The sequence below is a fragment of the Sarcophilus harrisii genome, chromosome 1, assembly GCF_902635505.1.
Source record: "Sarcophilus harrisii chromosome 1, mSarHar1.11, whole genome shotgun sequence".
In the NCBI taxonomy this organism is placed as follows: domain Eukaryota; kingdom Metazoa; phylum Chordata; class Mammalia; order Dasyuromorphia; family Dasyuridae; genus Sarcophilus; species Sarcophilus harrisii.
The window spans coordinates 576,720,684-576,743,477 of NC_045426.1; positions in this window are offsets into that span (position 1 = coordinate 576,720,684).

The following is a 22,794-nucleotide window of genomic DNA, read 5'->3' on the forward strand; positions in this document are numbered from 1 at the left end:
AAAGTACAGTTATCAAGCTTTTTTCTAAAGAATCTCATGAGCCTCATGCTAAGGACCTCTCCTCTAAGTGTTCTTCCCTCCATATTAAGTATCTCCAGTTCCTTCTTCTGGTTTTTATATTGTCTTAACTGTAGATCCTTCATTCTTCTGGGTGCCCACAAAAGCATCAGTCTTTCAAGTTCAAATCAGCTTTGGCACTCATACCTCATCAATATCCTTTATCCCCTGGGACCCCTCTGAATGGAGAATGGAGTGAGGAACTCCTTCCCAAACTGCCATTCCTGGAGGGTCTGCCTCCTATCTCAACCACTTATCTTTTTCATTTCCTACTGCTGTTCTACTCATATCATTGTGCCAGATATCTTCCCTTCCTCCTCTTCTCTTTTTCACCTTTTCCAATTCAATCCAATAAACATTTATTAAGCATTTACTATATGCCAGACACTATGCTAAGTACTGAGGATACAATTTAAAAAGAATAAAAGACAGTCCCTGATCTCAAGAAAATTTCAATCTAATGAGAGGAGACAATATGTAAAAGGAAGGGAGAAAGGGAGGGGCAACAAAGGATACCCAGATAGCAAGGGAAAATCTTGTTCCATGGAGATGAAACAAGCAGAATGGCCAATGCAGAAATGAGTTTCTATCCTCTATAAAAGAAAACATTGCCAGGAGTCAAGAACTATCTTTCCTTTTCAGATTTGTACCCTCAGCAGTTCCTGGCACAATGTAAGTGTTTAATAAATATTCATTTATTGACAGCTTTCTACTTGGTATTCCAACATATCAAAATCTTTACTAAAATATGGTATCCTGAATTGAGATTACATTCTCAATATTTTGACTAAGTCAGAATACAATGGGAACATCATTTCTCAAAGGATTATACTTCTTTTAATGCATCCTAAATCCTAAAATCTAATTAGTTTTTCTGACTCTAATAACACTCTGTTAACTCATAAAAACTTGTAACACTTTAAAATCTTTGAGTCATTTTCAAACTCACTTAGATATACCTTCAGGGATGTGCTGTAGTCAATGCTGATCAACTTCTGAGCCAAATGTTAAATTTTCAGTATCAGCACTAACACCTCAGAAATTAGCAAATGCTACAAATAAGGACTTATTTGTTGTTTTGTTGAAGTGCCTGGGACTTCATAGTGTCTAGACTTCAAAAAGGAATGAAGAAAATCATTTTACATATTAATAACTAAACTTAAAACTAGATATCTATATATTAGTACATATATCAATGTATTATGATATATCTATGTATATAGAGCATACATTTATATTCCTCTATCATATAATTAATATACATAATAATCATATATTACTAAATACATTAATATAATGTATTGCTAATAATTAATTAATACATTCATATCTTTTACTAATATAAATCATAATAGTACATAATACATAATATGTATATATGTCCAGCATACATTTTCCCCCACAGAGCAGATTATTAAACATTTGGCAAATGCATACTTGCATATCTCCCTCAACTAGTAGTGTTGGAATTGATTTTTTGAATCATGGTGTAAGATTTTACATTTCTCTATCATAAATTTCATTTTGTTAGATTTCGTAATCTTCTGGCACAGTGGTATTAAGTTAAAATGGAAACCAATCTCTGTTATCCTTATGTTGACTTTAGAAAACCACAAATTAACATTATCCACATTGTATTATATTTTTTATTTATTTTGTTAAACATTTCCCAATTTCAGTGTAATTTAGTTGCAAGCTAGAAGTTTGACAACATTTTTTCTAGAATTGAATGGGTTTTGGTTTTTGGTTGGTTTTGTTTTTGTTTTTAAAACCTGACTCTATTATCCAGTGAGTTAACTACCTTTCCCAACTTTGCATCATCTACCAATTCAGATCTAATCCTGATTGTGCTCCTAACCAGCTGTTTGACCTCAGCCAATTCACATATTCACTCTGAGACTTAGTTTCTTCAACTGTAACATAGGAAGTTGAATAAAATGATCACTATAATTATATACATCTTCCAGATCAAAAATCTTAGGACCTAATTTGGCATAAATGACCATTTGGGTGTAGGAAAATCCTAAATTAGATGAATGGAATAATAGCATTACTCATCAAGATCATGAAGAAAATGGATTACATGAGTTATTATTTTCTCTTGCAAAACCATAAAGGGAGTGAGGCAAAGAATGCAGGAATATATACCCAGTAGTACATAATACTGTATTTTCTACACTCTATAAAGTTTTAGGTCCTCAGAAGATTCCATAAACTATAGAAGAGATGATCCCCAAATATGCTTTCAGAACATAGAAATTATTCATTATCTGCAGTGAACTATATTACCTGTTATCTGCGATAACTTATCCTCTTCTTCAACTAGTCAATAAAATCTATTATCTGTCTGCTGTGTATCAGACACTATGCAAAGCTGAGGATGGAAAGAAAGACAAAATACAGTTCCTGCTCTCAAGAAACTCATACTCTAATGGGAAAAAATATGTACAAAAACTATGTATATATGAGATAAATTTAAGATACTCAACAGAGTGAAAGTTCTAGAATTCTTTTTAGATTCATTCAGGATGAATATGGAGAAAGAAAGAAAGGGTTTGATTGTGAGTATAAATGAATATACTTCTCACTTATTTTTAAAGTCAAATCCAAGGGGAATTAGATCAAATTCAGCCCCAGACACTTGCAAGTTGTGTGACGTTGAGGAAGTCACTTAACCTTGATTTTCTTCACACACACACACACACACACACACACACAAAAAAAAAAAAAAAAAAAAAAACCCAAAGTCACAAAACTTTGGCTTTTTTCTGAAAGCGGTGATTTCTTGAAAAACTATTTATAAAGTAAAACTTAATATGCAGTTAAGTGGAACAGTTGATAGAGTTGATAGAGTGCTAAACTTGAAGTGAAGAAGACATGTTCAAATCCTGCCTCCAACTATATGAATCTGGGTAAGTCACATAATTGTCCTGTTTTGGTCTTCTCATTTGCACAATGGGGATACTAATAGTACCAACCTCACAAGATTGTCATAAGAATAAAATGAGATAACATATGTAAGGAACTATCTAAATGTTAGTTTTTATTATCTCTTTCACTGATAACAATTCAAAAAGTATTTAATGATAACTGGTATTAATAGAGATCTTTAAAGTTTACAGTTTTATTCCATTTATCTCATTTTATCTTCACAACAAAAAGTGTTAATAATCCTCATTTTTTAGATGAGAAAATTGAAGGTCAGAGATTTTCATTGATTTTTTTGCCCCAATCACATTTTAATCTGGTTTAGGTCACATTCAGGATTGTGTGAGTCACATGCAGACCACATCAAGTGTTTTATCTCTGATCTAGTTTAATCTATATTTACAGGAAATCTATAGAATAAAAAATTGTTGCTCTATAAGCAAAGATACTGGAGTGATTTGCCATTTCCTTCTCCAGCTCATTTCCAGATGATGAAATTAAAGCAAACAGGGTTACATGACTTGTCTAGAGTCACACAGCTATCTGAAGTCAGATTTGAACTCAAGAAAAGAAGTCCTCCTGACTTCAGGCACCTGTACTCTATCCATGGCACCACTTAGCCAACCTAGGATGAAAAATACCCAACATCAAATATCTAGTCTCTGCTTGAAAGATGACAAAGAGGTCTTTATCATTCCTCAAAATTGCAGAATAACAAATGAAAGAGGGGATTAGGAGTGAGGGGGGGAAAAAGCCAGTGGGAATAAGACTACCTTAGAAAAGATTAAGCTAGAGTAATGGAAGACATAGTATTATATTTAATGTAAAATAGGAAGGAAATGATAACTTTAAAAATATTAGAGAATATAAAAGAAATGCAATACCTTTGAAAAAAATGCCCAAATGATCAGATGTCATTGTTCTATCCTTTCAGTCATGTCTGATTCCTTTTTTTTTTTAACTCATTTGGCTTGTTGAATTTTTTTTTTTTTGGCAAAGATGCTGGAATGATTTGCCCATTGTCTCCTCCGTTAGCACCCTATCTTCCTCATTTTACAGATGAGGAACTGAGGCACTTAGATTAAAGGACTTGCCATGGGACACACAGCTAGTAAATGTCTGAGGACAGATTTAAACTCAGGAAGATGAGTCAAGTTTCCTGACTTGAGTCCTGACATTCTATTCACCGAACCATGTAACTTCCCAGCTTGGTGGTACAGTGGAGCCTAGAGTCAAAAAGATCTGAATTCAAATTTGGCCTCATATATTTACTATTTGGGTAACACTGGACAAATCATTTAATCCTGTTTGCCTTAGTTTCCTCATCTGTTAAAAAAAAAAGAGGGGGAAAAAGGTAAAACTATTCCAATTTCAAGAAAACTCCAAATGGGTCACAAAGAGTTAGATGTGACTAAACAACAATATTAATGGGCAGCTAAATGATGCAATGGCTAGAGTGTCAAACTTCAAATCAGGAAGTCTCATCTTCCTGAGTTCAAATTTAGCTTAAATACTTACCAGCCATGTGACCCTGAACAAGTCACTTCACCCTGTCTGCCTTAATTTCCTCATATGTAAAATAAACTGGAGAAGGAAATGGTAAGCAACTCCAAGATCTTTGCTAAGGGAAAAAAGAGTCACAAAGACTGAACAAGAGATGTTAAAAACCCAACCTCTAAATTGAACTAACTGTAAAGGAATTACCAAAGAAAAAATTCTTAGCCCTGATAGATTCACAGGAGAATTTTTATCATACTTTTAAAGTCCCCATGGTTTACAAATTAGTTTTTAAAATAGAAAAAAGAAAGTAACTTATCAGAAACTTTTTATGAAACAAATACTACATTAATGTTTAAATGCTTAAACTAGGGAAGGATGTATAATACAAAAGGAAAATACATAATCAGGCGATCTTTTCCTATCCTTCATGGCACAAGATTATCAATTTCAAACTAAAAGGAATCTTAGATGTCATCAAGTACAAACATCTCATTCTGATTTACAGTTAAGGAAGCTGAGACCCAATGAAATAAAGTGGCTGTCCCACCGTCACACAGCTACAAGTTTCTGAGACAATTATCCTGCCTCAAAGATTATCCTGATATCCATTCTGCCACCATCCTTCACAAGAATCTTTCAGCCTGCTCTTCAAAGTTCTTTGAAGTGGGTCTTTCTCACACCCTGTTGAGATTAAATAACATAAATATGTACTGGAATCAATCATCATGGTCATGTGATGCCCTTCAGTGACATTCAATAGTCTTCAAACAGAAATATAGAAGGAAGATGATGGGGACAATACAGAACTGAAGTTTGAAAAAAGATGGGCAATAACAGGACAAGGAGGCAAATGATTCATTCTCTACAGGGAGAGAACAATATAAACCTGAACCGGTTAATTGTAGGGTAAAGATTTTGAAGGGAGGAAAGAAAAGCACAAAATCCTCAATCAGACATTTAAAAGCCTAGGCTCCAGATCTTTTAAATCATTTTATATTACTTCCACTCATGATTTCCCATTATAGTTATACTAACCTGCTAGCAGTTTTCTGTAAACAATTTTCTATCTTTCTAGTTCATATCTTTGCACCTGGTCATCTTTGTCTAGAGTAAACTTCCTAACTCACCTCTACCTCATAAGATCCCTCATCACCTTCAAAGTACAGTTTAATAGCCAGTTCCTACACAGACCTTTTCCTTTTAATGATTTCCATATTAATTTACTTTCTCTCTCTCTTCCCCGCCCTCTCTCCTCCTTCCTTTCTCCCCTTCCCTCTCTTTTCCCCCCTCCCTCATTACCTCTCCCTCCTTCTCTCTCTCCCTCTTTCTCCTTCCTTCCCTCTCTTCTTTTCTCTCTCTTCCCCTTCCTTTCCTCTTCCCTCCTTCCCTCTCTCTCCCTCCTCCTCTCCCTGTCTCTCTCTGTCTCTCTGTCTCTCTCTGTCACTCTCTGTCTCTGTCTCTGTCTCTCTCTCTCGTTCTCTTGCTCTTGCTCTCTCTCTCTCTCTCTCTCTCTCGCTCTTTCTCATGCACATGTATATACACACATATATTCAACATTTGATATGTACATCATATCCCTTTCCTAAAATGTAAGTTCCTTGAATACAAAAATTGTATAATTTTTGTCCTTGTATTCCCATTATCTACACACTTAATGCTGATTGAATTAAATATTATTCTCCAACTAGATTTATTCATCAACAATAGTATATTTATTTCAACATTCCAAGGATACATGATTCCATCAATGCAGATCAAACCCCTCCACTCCAGAGTAATCTTTGCTCTGAGTTGCTTTTTTTTATTATTGGATTATGTCACTGCTGTGACTGCTTGCCTCAACAATTTGAGTTACCACTGATATGTGAATTTCTGCCTGAAGAAGTTAAGCTAAAAGATGGATAAAGCCCTTATGTGGAATTAGCTATACTGAAACAGATATGGAAGCCTCTATTTTGGGAGACTCTCTTCCTCAAGAGAATAAATATTTGTATTAAGTTATGTTGCCCTTTCTTGCTTGTATGTCAAAGGTTCATAGTTTTCACTAAAGTAGATCATAATAACTTCTTCTCCTAACTGGACTGTTATAAGATTAATATTCCTTATCCTTTACAACTTTTTTTCAGGAAACTTACTTCAAGATGAATTGTGGATGAGTGAATTAAAATAAAGACATTTATTAAATATTCAATTATGTGCCAGGCCCTTTCTTAAAAAGTAAGGATAAGAATTCAAAAGAAACTTTTCATACTGTTAAGAGGCTTACATTCTAATGAAGGAAACAAGATATAACTATAAATGATATAAATATAGATATGGATAGACATTCATAAACATGTATATATATATCAACTATCTATTTACATGCATGTATGTACATGTATATATGAAAAAATATATATATATATGTATATATGAAACTGTTGACCAGGAAAAAGTGTTTTGGTCCAGAAGTCACAAGAATGTGAATAAAACCATTAGGCAGCAGATTGACATGTCCTTTCCATAAGCAGCAATCTAGTGCTGATTGGATTACTGTTTCGGGTAAAGAGATAAGGGCAAGGGAAGAAGTGGGATCATGGCAAGAAGATGGCAGTGAAGTACTGCTGGGTGGTACAGAGATAATGGTAGCTTCTTTGAAGGTCATTCTCAGGATAATTATTTAGCATATATACTGATGAGGCTTCCCACACTAAAATAAGAAATTCCTCTCAAGGTTACTGAATGCATGTCATTCTTAAGTAATTATAAGAAACTGCCTTCTTTGCAGATTACAGACACCTGTGTCTAAGGCCACTAATGGTACTGAGTGTGTGCCAAGGCCAAGCTGCCCAAAACACCAATCATGAGTTCAGAAGGATTGTCCACAAACTCAGCCATGCATACCTAGGTCAATTGGTACTCCTCAAACCTTCAAGGCCACATCAAAAAACAAGACTTTCTTGGTACATTATGTCAGAAGCAAGATTTTTTTTCTATATAAGCAAGAGAAACTGTTGAAAATTGTCTTCTGCTGAAGACATCCTACTACTAGTCTTTTACAGATGTGGGAGCTGATGAAATATGAAGATTTGTCAAAGGTCTAGGAAGAACATCAGAGGCAGTTATGTTTAAGTATCCTCTATCACCTTGGATCACCTTGGAACCTAGATGACCCATTATTATTTCATTTGAGCATGTAAGTTACATATTGGACTCTGCTTTCAATTTTTCATGGCCTAGTGGTAAAACAGCAAATAATCATTCATCTAGAGAGCATTTACTGCTAAATGTTAGGGAAAGAAAGGAGAGATCGTTCGCTTCTCTAGCCTCAGAAATTAACCCCTTGTAGCCAGGAGAGTCTTTATGAATTGTCATAGAATCTATTATCTCATGGCTAGCCTTAAAGTAATGAGCCTCCCAAAACTTATCTTGGTTAGTCTTCAAACAGCATCACAAAGCTTTTCCAACTTGGTAGTACCTACCAAAACTGGTGATCCTCTGTGAAGAAACCAGAGCCACCTCTACTACCAGATAAGATATAATATTGATCCTTTCTTTATTTTATAAATAGGAATAGGGACTAGATTTTATTAATGATGGGCACTGTGATTTAATTAGTATTTGACACTCCTAGGTAAGAAACTCTCTCCACCAATGCAGGTTAGAACCTTTTCTATATAGTTTGGAGAATTGTCTGAGAACACTGAGAGGTTAAGGGACTTTATACTGGGGTCACATGGCCGGTCGATGTCAAAGCAAGTCTTCCGGATCAGCTCTCTATCCACTATGTCAAATTGCTTTTCTACATATATACTATATACTGTAGAGATAAAGTATAGATATTCTATATTATAGACATACTGTATATTATAGAGATATATATTTTATTTCTACACACATACTATATACACATATACTATATATCCAAACCCTTTATATATACATAGATAGATATATAAAGTATATTGTTCTTATACACACTTGTATCCTTTTGCCTCCATAATTATGAAATAAGTCATTTAACTCACCCTTCACTTACAATCAATAAAAGAATCTTAGTGAGGGCTAGTAGGGGGAAAAAATTCTGAGCTGCTTCACTAACTTATTATAGAATTGTTGTTTAGGTAACCTCTCTATTCTTCTGCCATCGGTAAAATTTGGAATGGTGATAGTTGATGCAGAACTATCAGATGTTTTAAGGTCTTTGTTTAAAAGGTGCTACATATAATAAGGGTATTATTCTTATTCTGAGCCCAAGGCCAGAAAAGTGATGTGGAGATAAGCATTCTTTTGCCAGATGTATCCAATCAGGATTAGTTTCCCTGAGTCATTTCCAAGATAAAATCTAGATAGTCTTATCAAACAGACCTTTAGATAAAGGAAGAAATTTGGAAAACAATAGAAACTTTTACAACTAGTAACATAATGCTGCCTCTATAAAATGTTTCTTCTTGTTGTCAGTATTGTTTACACACACACACACACACACACGTACACACACACACACACACTAAAATATCCATTTAGGATAATAAGCAACATTTTTTTATCTGTTTCCATATAAAAGAAGTTAACTTTATGGGGGGAAAAAAAGCTCAGGATAATTTGGGTAAATCCGGTCTCACTCTAATGAGAATAAATACAGATTACTTGTTGCTTATTATGTGATTTTCAGTTTCAATTCTACCCTGAAAACTGAAATTGAAATTTACCCAAAGGGCAATATCAGAATGTACAGGGGCAAGAGCAAACTGTAAGACATTACAAAGAATAATGAAAGCAATATAGTATAAAGGATGTTACCAAAGAAAAGTGGGAAGGGAAAAGTAGAACAGATCTTGGGGTAAGAATGAAGGATAGATAGTGTATCTGTTTCTTGGTTGGACTATGTGTGGCCCACCTATGAGAGGGTACATTCAAGACTATAGTAGGCAGATATGGATGGGAATCAATCTTTGTTGTTATAGGGAATACACACAATTATATAATCCCAGATCTGCTTGAGAATTTAATTATATAAAGCAATGGTTTGTTTCTATGTGCCTCTAACAGGAATGATCTACACATTTAACCAATAGATGACAATTGTGAGACAAAAACAAAAGAAGAGCTTTTTCCAGAAGGAAGTTAGAAAACTTTCTTTTTGTTTAGAAGAGGAAAAGGAGAAGGAGAAAGAAGAAGAGAAAAAGGAGGGGGAGGAAGAAGAGATGGTTTACAAACACTTTACAAATTTTATGTCATTTGATCCGCAGAACAATCCTTTAAGGTGTGTCCTATTATCATTTCCAATTTTCAGATGAGGAAATGAGAGACTAACTTGCTTAGGATCTTGAAGCTAATAAAATATCCAAAGTAAGATTTGAACTCAGGTCTTCCTGATTCCAATTATACCTCTCAATGTTTTATGCCACCTAACTGCTAAATACTTAAACAAATCTGTGCTTTTGACTGTATGGATATTTCCCCCCAATGAGTGATGCGGATGAATAAACATGCTGTGTTATTTTTGTCTATATCCTTCCCTAAGTTTTCCACAGGATATCCTGCTAATGTACTTTCTCACCTAAGTGTTTTCTCCTGATATCACAAAGATATCAGCAGAAGATATGAGCTCTCAAGTTATTCCTTCTTCTCAATTTCTTCTTCCTTCATACATTTCCCTGATGATATCCTTTATTCTGTTATTTCTTGGTTTTTTATTTATTCTGTGGTGCAGTTTATATATATTCACAGTGAGCCTCCCCATTGCGCTCCATAAAGTATTCCTTTTTATTTCTTTAGAGACTCTAGTAATTCATTCCTGCCTGCCTTATAACACACCAGTTGGATATCCATTAAAAGGAGGGATCTTTTTTCCCTCTGGAAAAAGTTTGGCATCATTAAGGGAGCTTTTCAATTCCCCAAAGGCAATAAATACAGTCCTGCCTTTTTCTCTTGTTTAATTCTAGACCCAACTCATTGTCCATTTGTAATGTCAGTCTAAGAAAGCACCCTGTAGCAATGTTTCAAATTATTAAGAACAGCCTAGTTAATGCATTCCTGATTGACTATTAATTAATTCTCACTGTGAAAATTCCCATTGAATTGTGGACTCCTTGAAGACAAACATTAAATACTATTACTTTATTTGTTATTAATTTAAGAAGTGTATTAACATTAAATATTATTCATCTTTATAATATACCCTTCCCTAAACATGTCTGCCAATGCATACACATATGCACAGTACCTAAATACAGAATAACTTTATATGTGTATATTGTTTTCTGTTTTCTTTGTTTAAAAAAATTCACCTTATTTACATTGAAACCCTTTGCATTTACTGTATTTTTTCAGTGGACTTAGAAAGTCATTTTCTTATTTGATTGCCACGACAAAACTATGGTTCTATCTCACAATCTTTCAGATTGACAAATATGATAAAAGAAGAAAATGAGAAATGTTGGAAGGGCTACAGGATGATGGACACACGGATACACTATGGAAAATAGAATTGGGAATTGGTCCAGCCATTCTGCAAAGCAATTTGGGACTACGTCCAAAAAATTAGTGAACTGTGCATCCACTTTAATTCAGCTATATCACTACTACATCTGGTTTAGCCTTTCTTCCAGATGCTTTTCTGGGATATAACCACTGCACATGCTACAGCTCTTTGGATCCACAGGTGAGCGTTGAATGCCTGGTGAACACTCAAAATAGATGAAATGTCCTATAAACGGCTCAGCAAGCCTTCACACCAAAGGTGAAAGTCCTCCCTTAACACCCCACTGACAGATCTCAAACCCATCAGTGAATTGGGGGATATCTACATCAAGCATGTGAAGAATTCATCTGACAGAATGATAACATGAGAATAATTTGTTCCAACAGCAATGAAGGTGACTAATGCAGGTGTTGTGAAGTGCTTAGAAATCAAGATGCCAAGGTTATTCACTAGATCTCCTAGTCATTCCCAGTTGCCTTAACACTGGACTTTGATGACTCCAAGAAAAAGGGAGGTTGATTATTTTGTGCAAATCTGCCTCATTTAAATCCAACTTATGTCCAAGTTAAGACATCACCTTATGATATAATTGGTCCTCTTGTCAAACAAAGGACAAATGCACGAATGACTAGACCAGAGATCAAAGACAGTAAAGGACCTGTATGTACAAAAATATTTATAGCAGTCTTTTTTATGGTACTCAAAAACTGGGAACTAAGAAAATGTCTATTGTGGCCCAGATTATTACAAATCATCATATATTAGTGGGATAAATTTTTACTGTGCCATAAAAAATGAAGTAATGACCAGTTTCAAGGGAAAATTTGAAGACCTTTATATATGATACAGAATTTGGGCACAGTTTATACAATGACAATTGCATTTAAAAAACTTTTTTAAATTTTAGAATTCTGACCATGAATCCATAGAAAATGACATGGTCAAATTTGTACTTTAAGAATATCTTCTTATTGGCTGTATAAAGCATGGGTTGGAGTCACTTGCCTCCTGCTAGAGAGGTAATGGATGAATTATGAAAAATGAGACATACCTTCTTGAATATGACCAATTAAAGAAATTCATTTTATTGGACTAAGCATATTTATTATGAGTAATGTTTATTTTAATTGCTTATCTGTGGAGAGTAATGGGCAGAAATATAACTATAAAAATAATTTAAAACAAACTTAAGAGATACAACACTTGAAGTAAGTGAGGCAGATTCTATTTTCACCATTTTATAGATAAAGAAACTGTAGCCCAGACAGACATTCAGAGAGATTGTGATTTTCCTAAATGTCATATGACTAATAAATGATGGTGCCACTATAATTCCTCACCTGTTAATTTTTCCATACCATTATGTTATTATGTAGATACCATTATGTACCATAGATACCATTCCATACCATTATGTATTATTATGTAGATACTTATATCTTACATCAAGAACTTGTTCAATCTTACACCTAATAGAAACTCAATAAATTTAGATTAGTTTAACTGAATTGAATTAAATCTTTACAACTTTAATTTTTTATTTAGAAGAAATATAGATAGAGCTAAAAACTTTACTGGGGAATTCTCTGGCCCTGCCCTATTTGGGGATGCCTGGAATACCCAGCCTTACATCCCATTATTTATATTTGATATAAATATTTCCAAGGTTCCATTAGTACAAAATTATTGAATGTGATAAATGAGAATTTCTATACCTCACACTCTTAATTTTCCACAGGTTGGGGCCTTCCAGAATTCTCCATTGTGCCCCAGAAACTTCTTTATCCTGAAAGATTTAAACCTGGAACTCACATTTCTTCCATGCTGGTTATGGCTTTGCCTCAATATAATCTACAAGTTTGTTTCAAGGGGAAATTAATTGGGCTCAGGATACATTTTTCAAAGATCCATTTAATCCTTATTATCTGTAGCTTCACATGCACAGGGGGAAAAATCCTAAATCCTGCTTGTTGCAATTCAACCTCTATTGCAAAATGACAACAATATAGCATAAGCAGAATCCAAGAAAGGAACAGGGAAGATATACTTGCTGAGTGGGGTGGGCATGAGGGGAACAGAGGTAAAAGGACCAAGAAAAGAAATGTTCACCACATTTAACATGGTTAAGGTACCTGTGCTACACACTTAAATGCTGTAGGATGAAATCATCAGAAGTTCCAACTCCCTCCATAACCATTTTTATGTCAGCTCTCTTGGCAAGGTATTTGGCCAGAGTGTGGGAGAATTTCATGTTCAAAGCTTCAAAGAAACCTTCCATTTCTTTCTTTTGAAATGGGTCAAATGTCAAGAAAGAAACAGAAGAGAAGATTCCTGTCCATAAAATTTCACCATGAGGTTTTAGTTTCCTAAAATTCCTTGAAGTGAATGAGATCCTGACATGTTGGGACTCAGAGAAACTAACCTTGATGTCATATCCATAAACTGTAATCTCTTCTCTCCCACAGCTCAGAGGAGTTTCTGCCTAACTTTTAAGGGATAAGGTCTCTGCTGCTTGAAAAAGCTACTGTTTGACATACTTGATTCTCTCATATATAGGAGGGTGTGTAAATCTGGTAACACAGGTTGTAAAAGATGATGTAAATTGAAAGGTACCAGAAACGGGGGTGTGTTTATACCTTTGTCCTTTTGTAGTCTCATAGAGCTAAACCGATTTAGTCTTTCTCTCAAAAAATCCAGTCAGACATGTGCATCTGCCTGTTTGAAACTAGATGTCACAATCTTTAGGCACCTCAAACTCAATATGTCTAGAAGAGAACTCATTTTCTTAAAAAAAAATAATAAACAAGACAACTAAATTTCCTCATTTCCATTCAGAGGACCACTATCCTTCTAGTCACCCAGACAAGCAAGTCAAAAACATCATCAACTTTTCACCCTCCTTCACACCACATAGCTATCCAACACCTCTCTCTCACATACAAAGCCACCATCACTTCCACATCTAGCTGTGAAGGAATTTTCAAATGTTCTTTGTAATGAGTTCCACATTTTAGGAAGAACATTGATGAGCTGGAGACTGTGAGTAAACAGTATGTGACAGTCCATGAGGATAGATAAAAATGAACCAAGAGAGAATATCCTAGGAAAAAAAGAATGAGAGTAGGTATAGGGGAAGGAGGGACAAGTAGAGAAGAACATGATATCTGTATTCAAGTATTTGAAAATTTATCATCTGGAAAAGAGATTAGATCTGATATAAGGAGGCAGACTTGGTGTTGGGAAACTATCCTAACAATTGAGAAGGGGTGCGTTCAGTTTCTCTCTATGCAGATCTTTAACAGGTTACATGACCGGGCAGTTGATATTATAGAACATAGAGCACTGGCCTAAGAATCAGGAAGAATTATCTTCCTGAGTTCAAATCTGACCCAGACACTTACTTAGCTAAATGACCATTGGCAAGCCATTTGATCCTGTTGCCTCAGTTTCCTCATCTGTATGAACTGGAGAAAGAAATGGCAAACTACTGCAGTATCTTTACCAAAAAAAAAAAAATCCAAATGGAGCCATGAAGGGTTGGGCATGACTGAACAACAAGTACAATTAGTACCATAAAAAAGTTAAAAAATTAAATTCAATACAAATATATAGGAAGAAAAGATCTTGTTACCATATCATTAGATCTTGCTGGAACTTTAGCAGTAATCTAGGTCAGCTCTCTCAGTCTACAAAAGAAAAGGAAACAAAGGTCCAAAGAAATTAAATAATTGGCCTATGACTTACTCTCCTAATTCAGTCTTCTTCCTTCCATTCCACATGAATTTTTAAAATATGGATTTCAAGTTGAAAAGGAACTCAAAAGGGTATGGAGACCAATCTCCTCTAGCCAAACGAGATGTGTGCCCAGGGTCACACAACTAGCAATTGCCTCAGACAGGATTTGAACCAAATCTTTCTGACTTTAGGACCAGCCATGAATCATGCTGTTTCTCAGGCATTCACAGGCTATTCCTCATGCCTAAAATAAGCCCCTTCTATACCTCCATTGGGAAGGCATTATGGAAGAGATTTCTTTTTTTCTTTTCTTTTCTGTTGTTGTTGTTTTTGTTGTTGTGGTTGTTGTTGAGATGTGGCCTTCTTATCTCATCCAAGTTACAAGAAGAGCAGCCACTCACTAACCCAATCCCATTACTCATCAGCATAGGAATTCTGACTCGCTCTGTTTCTGATATGTCAATTCACTCTTCCTTTGACAGCCTGATAGCTCTTGATCTCAGAGGCTCATCAAGTTGATGCCAAATCTATTAGGGATACCTGATCAGCTTAGCCCACTGCAGCTCAGAACACCCATGCTCAATAATCTACCAGCCTCAGTCTCTCCTGGGGTAAAGATTGCTGGTGTGTATTTCTTTGTTCACCCATGGAAGAGATTTCAACATCGCAAGAAATGAGGGGGGAGGAAAAGGAAGAATATGGAAGGGAAATTGTATATACAAAGACAGATGCAGTGAAGGATGCAATGAACCAATGTGCTCATTGGTTCATAGCTCAGGTTGGACAGACCTTAGGAGGAAAGTGTGTCAACAGGCTCAAAAAAGATATCAGGATCAGTTGATACAAATCCTTAAATATTGGGCTAATAAATGTGACCTTTTTTCAGCAGGTAGAGGGTAATTATTAAAAGTATTTGAATGGTGGATTCACATAATAATAGCACTTACTAATAGTGCCAGGCACTGTGCTAAGTTTTTTACATAAATTTTCTGATTGTATCCATACAACAATCCTGAGAGGCTTATTATGATCCCCATTTTATATATGAGGAAACTGAGAGAACAGCTAAGTGACTTGAGTGACTTGCCCCAGGATCATGCACTTATTAAGCATTAGAGGTCAAATTTGAACTCAAGTCTTCCTGATTATAGACTCTGGGATCAATCCACGGCACCATGTAGCAACCTCATAGCAGATTAAAATTGATTCATAGAGAGCATTAATTGTTGCTCAGTATGACTGAGAGAAGAGGGAGAGACAAGGAGGCAGTGCGATAAGATAGGAGGTTATTTCTGTGGAACAGGTCTACTTTGATTTGCATCTGAACAATGAAACAAGAATCTAAACTGTCATATCAGGTAGTACTAATCTGTGATAAATCTACAATTCCTTAATATTTCCAAATGCCAGCGAAATAATACCATTATTAAGATGAAAGCTAACTTGATGCTGCTGTTCCTCCTTCCTCAGATATGTTTCAGCTCTGCCTCCAGAGCCACAAATTTGTGTTTTCTGATGCTTCAGCCAAGTGGAATAACTATATTTTAAAAGCTCCATTGGCAATATTAATTTTGTCAAACAGGAGGATATGTAATATATTGGTTGGATTTGAAGGGGTTTATGAGTGTATCCTTAAATAATATGAAGGGGAAAGGAGGATTCCTTTGATAAGAGGGGGAGAGAAATAAGGGGTGACATGATCCTCAATGCTTTTATAAAATTTTGTAAACTCTTTTTAGGCACTTATTGCATTTTAATTTATGTTTTGTCAATTAATCAACAAACATTTATTAAAAGTCTACTAAATTCCAGGCACTGTGCTAAGAATTCAGGATACAAAGGCAAAAATGAAGCAATAACTGTCCTCAAGAAGCTTATACTCTAAATAAAGGGGGGGGGGAAGTATACATATATCAACATGTACAAGATACACAAAATAAATACAGTTTAATGGAGGCAAAAGTGGCACTAGCATCTGTGAAGTCAAGAAAGATCTATAGAATGTAGTACTTGAACTGAGCTTTAAAAAAAACTTGAGATTCTAAAGAGCAAGAAAGGAGGGAGTGCAGTCTAGGAAGGGAGTATATCAAAGCAATGGTATGGTAATAAAAAAAATGGATAGTTGAATATGAGGAACAACCAGAAGACCAGTTCATATGAAGAGAAGCAATATTTAAGATTCTAAATATAGCTTGAAGCTTAGGTAGAGAGAACATTAAATGTCAAATAAAGGAATTTATATTTGACAATTGAGGTAAGGTTTCTGTGTTGTATTTCCTTTGCTAAATTGTAAACTTCATTAGGTGAACAACTATTCTTCATTTAAATCTTTCACAGTATTCATGTTTAAATATAATAGGTGTTTGTGTTGTAATTCCCTTGTCATGTTTTAAAGTACCATATATAAATTATATCTATTATTATTCATAAATGATCTCTGAATGAATAAATTATTAGCATTAGAATATGTGTTTATCATTATTATGTTGGGTTCTTGAGGGGAGGGATTATGATTTGCCTTTCCTTGTGTCATCAGTATTTAAGACAATGCATCTAGTAAATGCCTAATAAATGCCTACTACATGCCGAGGATGGCTAGGGGTATAAAGTAAAGCATGCAGTCCCTGCTCTCAAAGAGTTCACATAATAATAGGGGCAAACAAAATGCAAATAAATAATTATGACTATGCAAGACAGAGATGGACAGACAGAGAGGAAAAGGAGGAAGAGGAGGAGGAGGAGGAGGAGGAAAAGAAGAAGAAGAAGAAGAAGAAGAAGAGAGAGAGAGAGAGAGAGAGAAGGAGAAAAGGAGGGAGGGAAGGAGGGAAGGAGGGAAGGAGGGAAGGAGAGAGCTATATTGTTTATGGGAGATAATCCCAGAGAGAAATATTGAGTTAGGGTAGGGAAGAAAAGGAACCTTGCAGACAATGAGATTTGAACCAAGAAAGCCTAGGAAGCTAGCATTCCAAACATGGAAAAGAGACAGTTCAAACATACATAGTTGGGAAATGGAATATCATAAGTGACAGATTGCAAGTAAACTCTTGTTGCTGAATTATAGTGTGTATGGAAAAAGTATATGTGTAAGAGAATTGAAAACGTAAAAAGGCACAGAGTTGTAGAATGTTTTAAATGCCAAACGGAGCATTTTATATTTGATCTAGGCAGTGATGAGGAGCCAATACAGTTTATTGAATTTTGTAAGAAGGTGACATGATCAGATATGTGCTTTAGGAAAATTGATTAGGAAAATTATTCTGGATTGGCATGGGGAGAGACTGTAAATAGCCTAATTTTAAAAAGAGAAAGAGCTGATAAAGAGAAATATTACAGAATGATTTTCCAATTATATGTATACATATGCACATGTGTATATACATATATATACATAAATATGTATACATCTATAGATGTAGATATAAACACACATATATCTGTGTCTACTGGCAGTCATCTGGAGAGGGGCAAAGAAAAGAAATGTACATGATCACTTTATTATATATATATATATATATATATATATATATATATAAAAGAATAGCAAGTTTTACAAAAGAGGTTTGCAGTTTCATGTGCAATCTTTTTTTATTACACTATGTTATAGAAATGCTTGTTTTATCCTACAAATTAAAAATAAAATAAATGTAAAAATGTTTTTAAAGCTATCATAGTTGTGTAGGTGAGAATTAAGAAAGGTTTGTACTAGGATAGTAGCTATGTGAGTAGGAAAAAAAGGGAGTTGATGTATAGAGAAATTCTGCATTTTATCCTAAGCACAATAGGAGTCATTAAAACTCTTATAACAAAGAAATTAAATGTTCAGAACAGTAAAATATCATTTTTGCAGCTGTGTGGAAGATAGATTGAATATAACTCCCAGCAACTTACCTCTATTTTTATATTCCCATTATTATTTCTGGAGTACTTTTTTTACTCAAAATTTTATATCTTTAATCCAAGAAGGAGTAATTTCTCTGAATTAGGTTGATCATAGAGGGTTTTACAAGGTAGAAAGAAGATCCACATATTCAGTGCTCTTTTGCTTATGAGAATTGCATCTATGAATCCTTGAGAACGAAATTTGGTTTTTAATCCAGTGCCTTTATTTATTCTTTGAATTGCCGGGTTGGATGGAAAATTTATGCTACTTTATGATAAAAGGTTTCTGAATCCATCTCTTCAGCACACATGATAACCTGTAATTTTCAGGCTGGGTATTTTGAGACCTAATTTGCCATCCAGAGAATTTAGCAGAATGATGGAGTCAAGTAAATGCCCCTACATTTGTCTGAAGCCCTTCTGACTCCTTCAGTATGGTTTTACATCCTACAAACCTCATTCTTCCAAAACTTATTGTTTAATTGCTTTTTTTTTCTTTTCAATAGTATTCTGTTTTTCCAAATACATGTAAAGATAGTTTTCAGCATTCATTTTTGTAAGACTTCCGTTTTCCAAATTTGTCTCCCTTCCTCCCTTACCTCCTCTCTCCCAAAGACAGGAAGCACTCTGATATAGGTTAAATCTATGTAATCTCTTTAAACATATTTCCATATTTGTCACATTGTACAAAAAAAAAATCAGACCAAAAGGGAGAAAACTACAAGGAAAAAAAGCAAGCAAACAAACAAAAAAAGGTGAAAGCACTGTGCTTCAATCCACATTCAGTCTCCATAGTTCTTTCTCTGGATGTAGTGTTCAATTTCAAAGGGAAAAAATTAAATATATATACTTTCTCTTTCTGGGCTTAGTTATAAATTAGAATAGGGGATGGGGCAAATGGAAAGATAAGTCCCCCTAAATCACTGAAAGTTATCTTGGTTATGATACTCAGCTGACTTGCCAAGCTAAACACTGGGTACTTCATATAAGTACCTATAGGACTTTAGTAGAAGGGTTTTAAAAAAAGGGGGGAAGGCATCAGATCCCTAGTTCTCTCCCATGACTGTCAGAAAGATAGAATTTTGAGTAAAAAAAAAAGTAATCCAGAAATAATTATGGGCATATAAAAATTGAGGTAAGTTGCTGGGAGTTATATTCAATCTATCTTCCACACAGCTGCAAAAATGATATTTCCTAGTCTTATCCCTTTTGTCCATCACAGAAAGTTATTGCTTCTGAAATACAATTATGTCCAATTCAGTAAACAATTTAGATTTGCCCCATCATTTCTCTTTCTCTTTTTTAAGTTTTGTTGTTATTTTTCCCACTTAAACTACATAAGGGGTAGAAAACTATTTACTGAGGGTTTTCAAGAACAATGTTTTCAGCTGTATGCAATTATCATCTTCATGATGGTGGCTATTACTACTACCACTAATAATAATAATACTACCAATAAAAACATTGATATTATCTTTATTGTGAGTTTGGTGTAATTAGTTAGCGCACCATAAAGTTATTCTGATGGAACCCTTTTAAAAACTCCAAGTTCAGGAAATGCAAGAGTAAAGTGGGACAAAAGCCTCCTGACTGGCTATGAAAGGGTCAGATTATCTTCTTATTTTCACTATTTTGAGCTTCATGTAAACAAACAATTCATAGCAGTCTATGTCAGTCAGTTTCTCCAAAGCAAATTGTAGCACCAGTGAGTCAGGCAGCATTTCCAGGAAGAAAGAGACCACCATTAGTATCCCTTCCTGCCCTTGGGGAGGGAAGAAACCATCCCCTTCATTCCCTACCTCCCCCATCCCAGCTGTCCCACAGGCCACCAGGTAAGTTATCTATTTTCCAGTTTTTCTCTAGAATAGTTCAAAGCTGGAAGGAGTGTGAAGTTCCTGTGTTTTTTAAAATTACTATTATTACTATAAATTCTTTATTGCAAAAATTTTTCAATCTAATCTATTCTTTTTTATTAAAGCCTTTTATTTTCAAAACACATGCATAGATAATTTTCTGCATTCACCCTTGCAAAACCTTGTGTTCCAATTTTTTTCTCTCATTTTTCCCTACCCCTTCCCCTAGATGGCAAGTAATCCAATACATGTTAAACATATATGTTTAAAATATATGTTAAATTCTTCCATACATATTTCCACAATTATCATGATGAACAATAAAAATCAGATCAAAGAAAAAAAAATGAGAAAATAAAATGCAAGCAAACAACAACAAAAAGAGTATAAATACCATGTTGTGATCCATACTCAATCATTGCAGTCCTCTCTCTGGGTGCAGATGGCTCTCTTCATCACAAGATCATTAGGACCGAGTTGAATTATCTCATTTTTGAAAAGAGTCATATCCATCAGAATTGATCACTGTATAATCTTGTTGTTGCTGTGTATAATGTTTTCCTGGTTCTGCTCACTTCACTTAGTATCAGTTTATGTAAGTCTCTCCAGGCCTCTCTGAAATCATCCCACTGATTGTTTCTTATAAAACAATAATATTCCATGACATTCATATACCACAACTTATTCAGTCATTCTCCAACTGATGGACATCCATTAAGTTTCTCAGTTTCCAGCTTCTTGCCACTACAAAAAGGGCTGCCACAAACATTTTTGTACATGTGGATTCCTTTTCTGCCTTTATGATCTCTTAAGTTCCTGTATTTTAAAGATGCTAATTCATATTTGCTGAATCTGGCCTTAAAATGCTCAGTGAGCCACTTTCACTGATTAGTTCTATGGAAGGAAGACTAGTCTAAGTTAATGGCCAGTCAGTCAAGAAGCATTTATTAAGTACTTATTATATGCAAGATACATCAAATATTTAAAATGTGAATTTTTAAAAAAGAAATGCAATTTCATTTTAAGAGCCTATAACATCTCAAACTTAGCTATAAAGTAGAGCCCAGCACAGAGATAGACACATAGATACATAGATATTGACAAGCAGTCTCTACTATTTCAACAAGGGATTTTGGTGAGCCAAGTTACTGTAAGATTCAAGACCTGGAATGGATTCTTACTTCCTGGCCCTTTACAGATAGATACATATGTTTATATATACACATATGATTTCATGTAATATGTATGTGTGTATATATATACACATATATATATATATATATATATATAGATGTGCACATATATAAAATGGGTATACACAAGTTTTTAAGACTGTAGGGTGTAGAAAGTTGATAATTCAATAATTAGTTTAAACTTTTTCCAAATTTCATTAGTCTAAATGATTATGGCAACTGATGACCAAGTGGATAAAGCACTGAACCTAGCTAGAGTCAGGAACACCTGAGTTAAAATCCAAATCAAATTCAAACACTTGTATGACCCTGTGCAAATCACTTAACCCTATTTGCCTCAATTTCCTTAACCATGAATGGAAATAATAATAGTACTTATATCCCAGGATTGTTGTGAGAAAATAGATAACAATGTGAAACACTCAGCATAGTGACTGGCACATAGTAAGTACTATATAAATGTTAGTTTATCATGCTTTGCTTTGTCTAAGAAAAGAAGATATTTTCTCATTTTCCACAATTATTTTCAAAAGAAAAATTTTTAAGAAATTAATTTTAAATTAATATTTAGATTAGAGAAGCAATATGGTGTAATAGAAATAGGATCAGGAAGATATGAGTTCAAATCCCACTTTAGACACTTAATTGCTATTGACCTGGGCAAGTTACTTCCCCTCTGTCTGTCTCAGTTTTCTCAACTACAAAGTGAAGCTAATAATAGCACTTACTTCACAGAGTTATGGTGAGGATTAAATGAGATAGTATTTGTAAAACATTTAGCACGTTGCCCAGCACAGAGTAGGTACTTTAAAAATGCTTATTTCCTTCCCATCTTCTTTCTATCCTTAATTTTTATTTATCTCTTTGAGCTTAAGGAACTTTTTAAGACTGCTTAGTTATATAAAGAGCAGCAGATCTTTTTCTAAGTGGCTTATGGTACTAAGGACAAACCTTTTATTTTCTAATAACCAGCCTCCTATAGAACAGAAGTTCTCTTTGAAGTCTCAAACTGCACTCCATGATCCCAGTTCGAAAGGATCTCTTTAAATTATAGACCCTTTCTTTTACATTGAACTCCTCTGCTCAGCTCCCTCCCTCTTTAGGAGCACCCTCTGGTACAGTAAAATAAGCTCCTCTGGTGCTGGTGGTTAGAAGGGGGGAAAAAAAAACACACCACTGT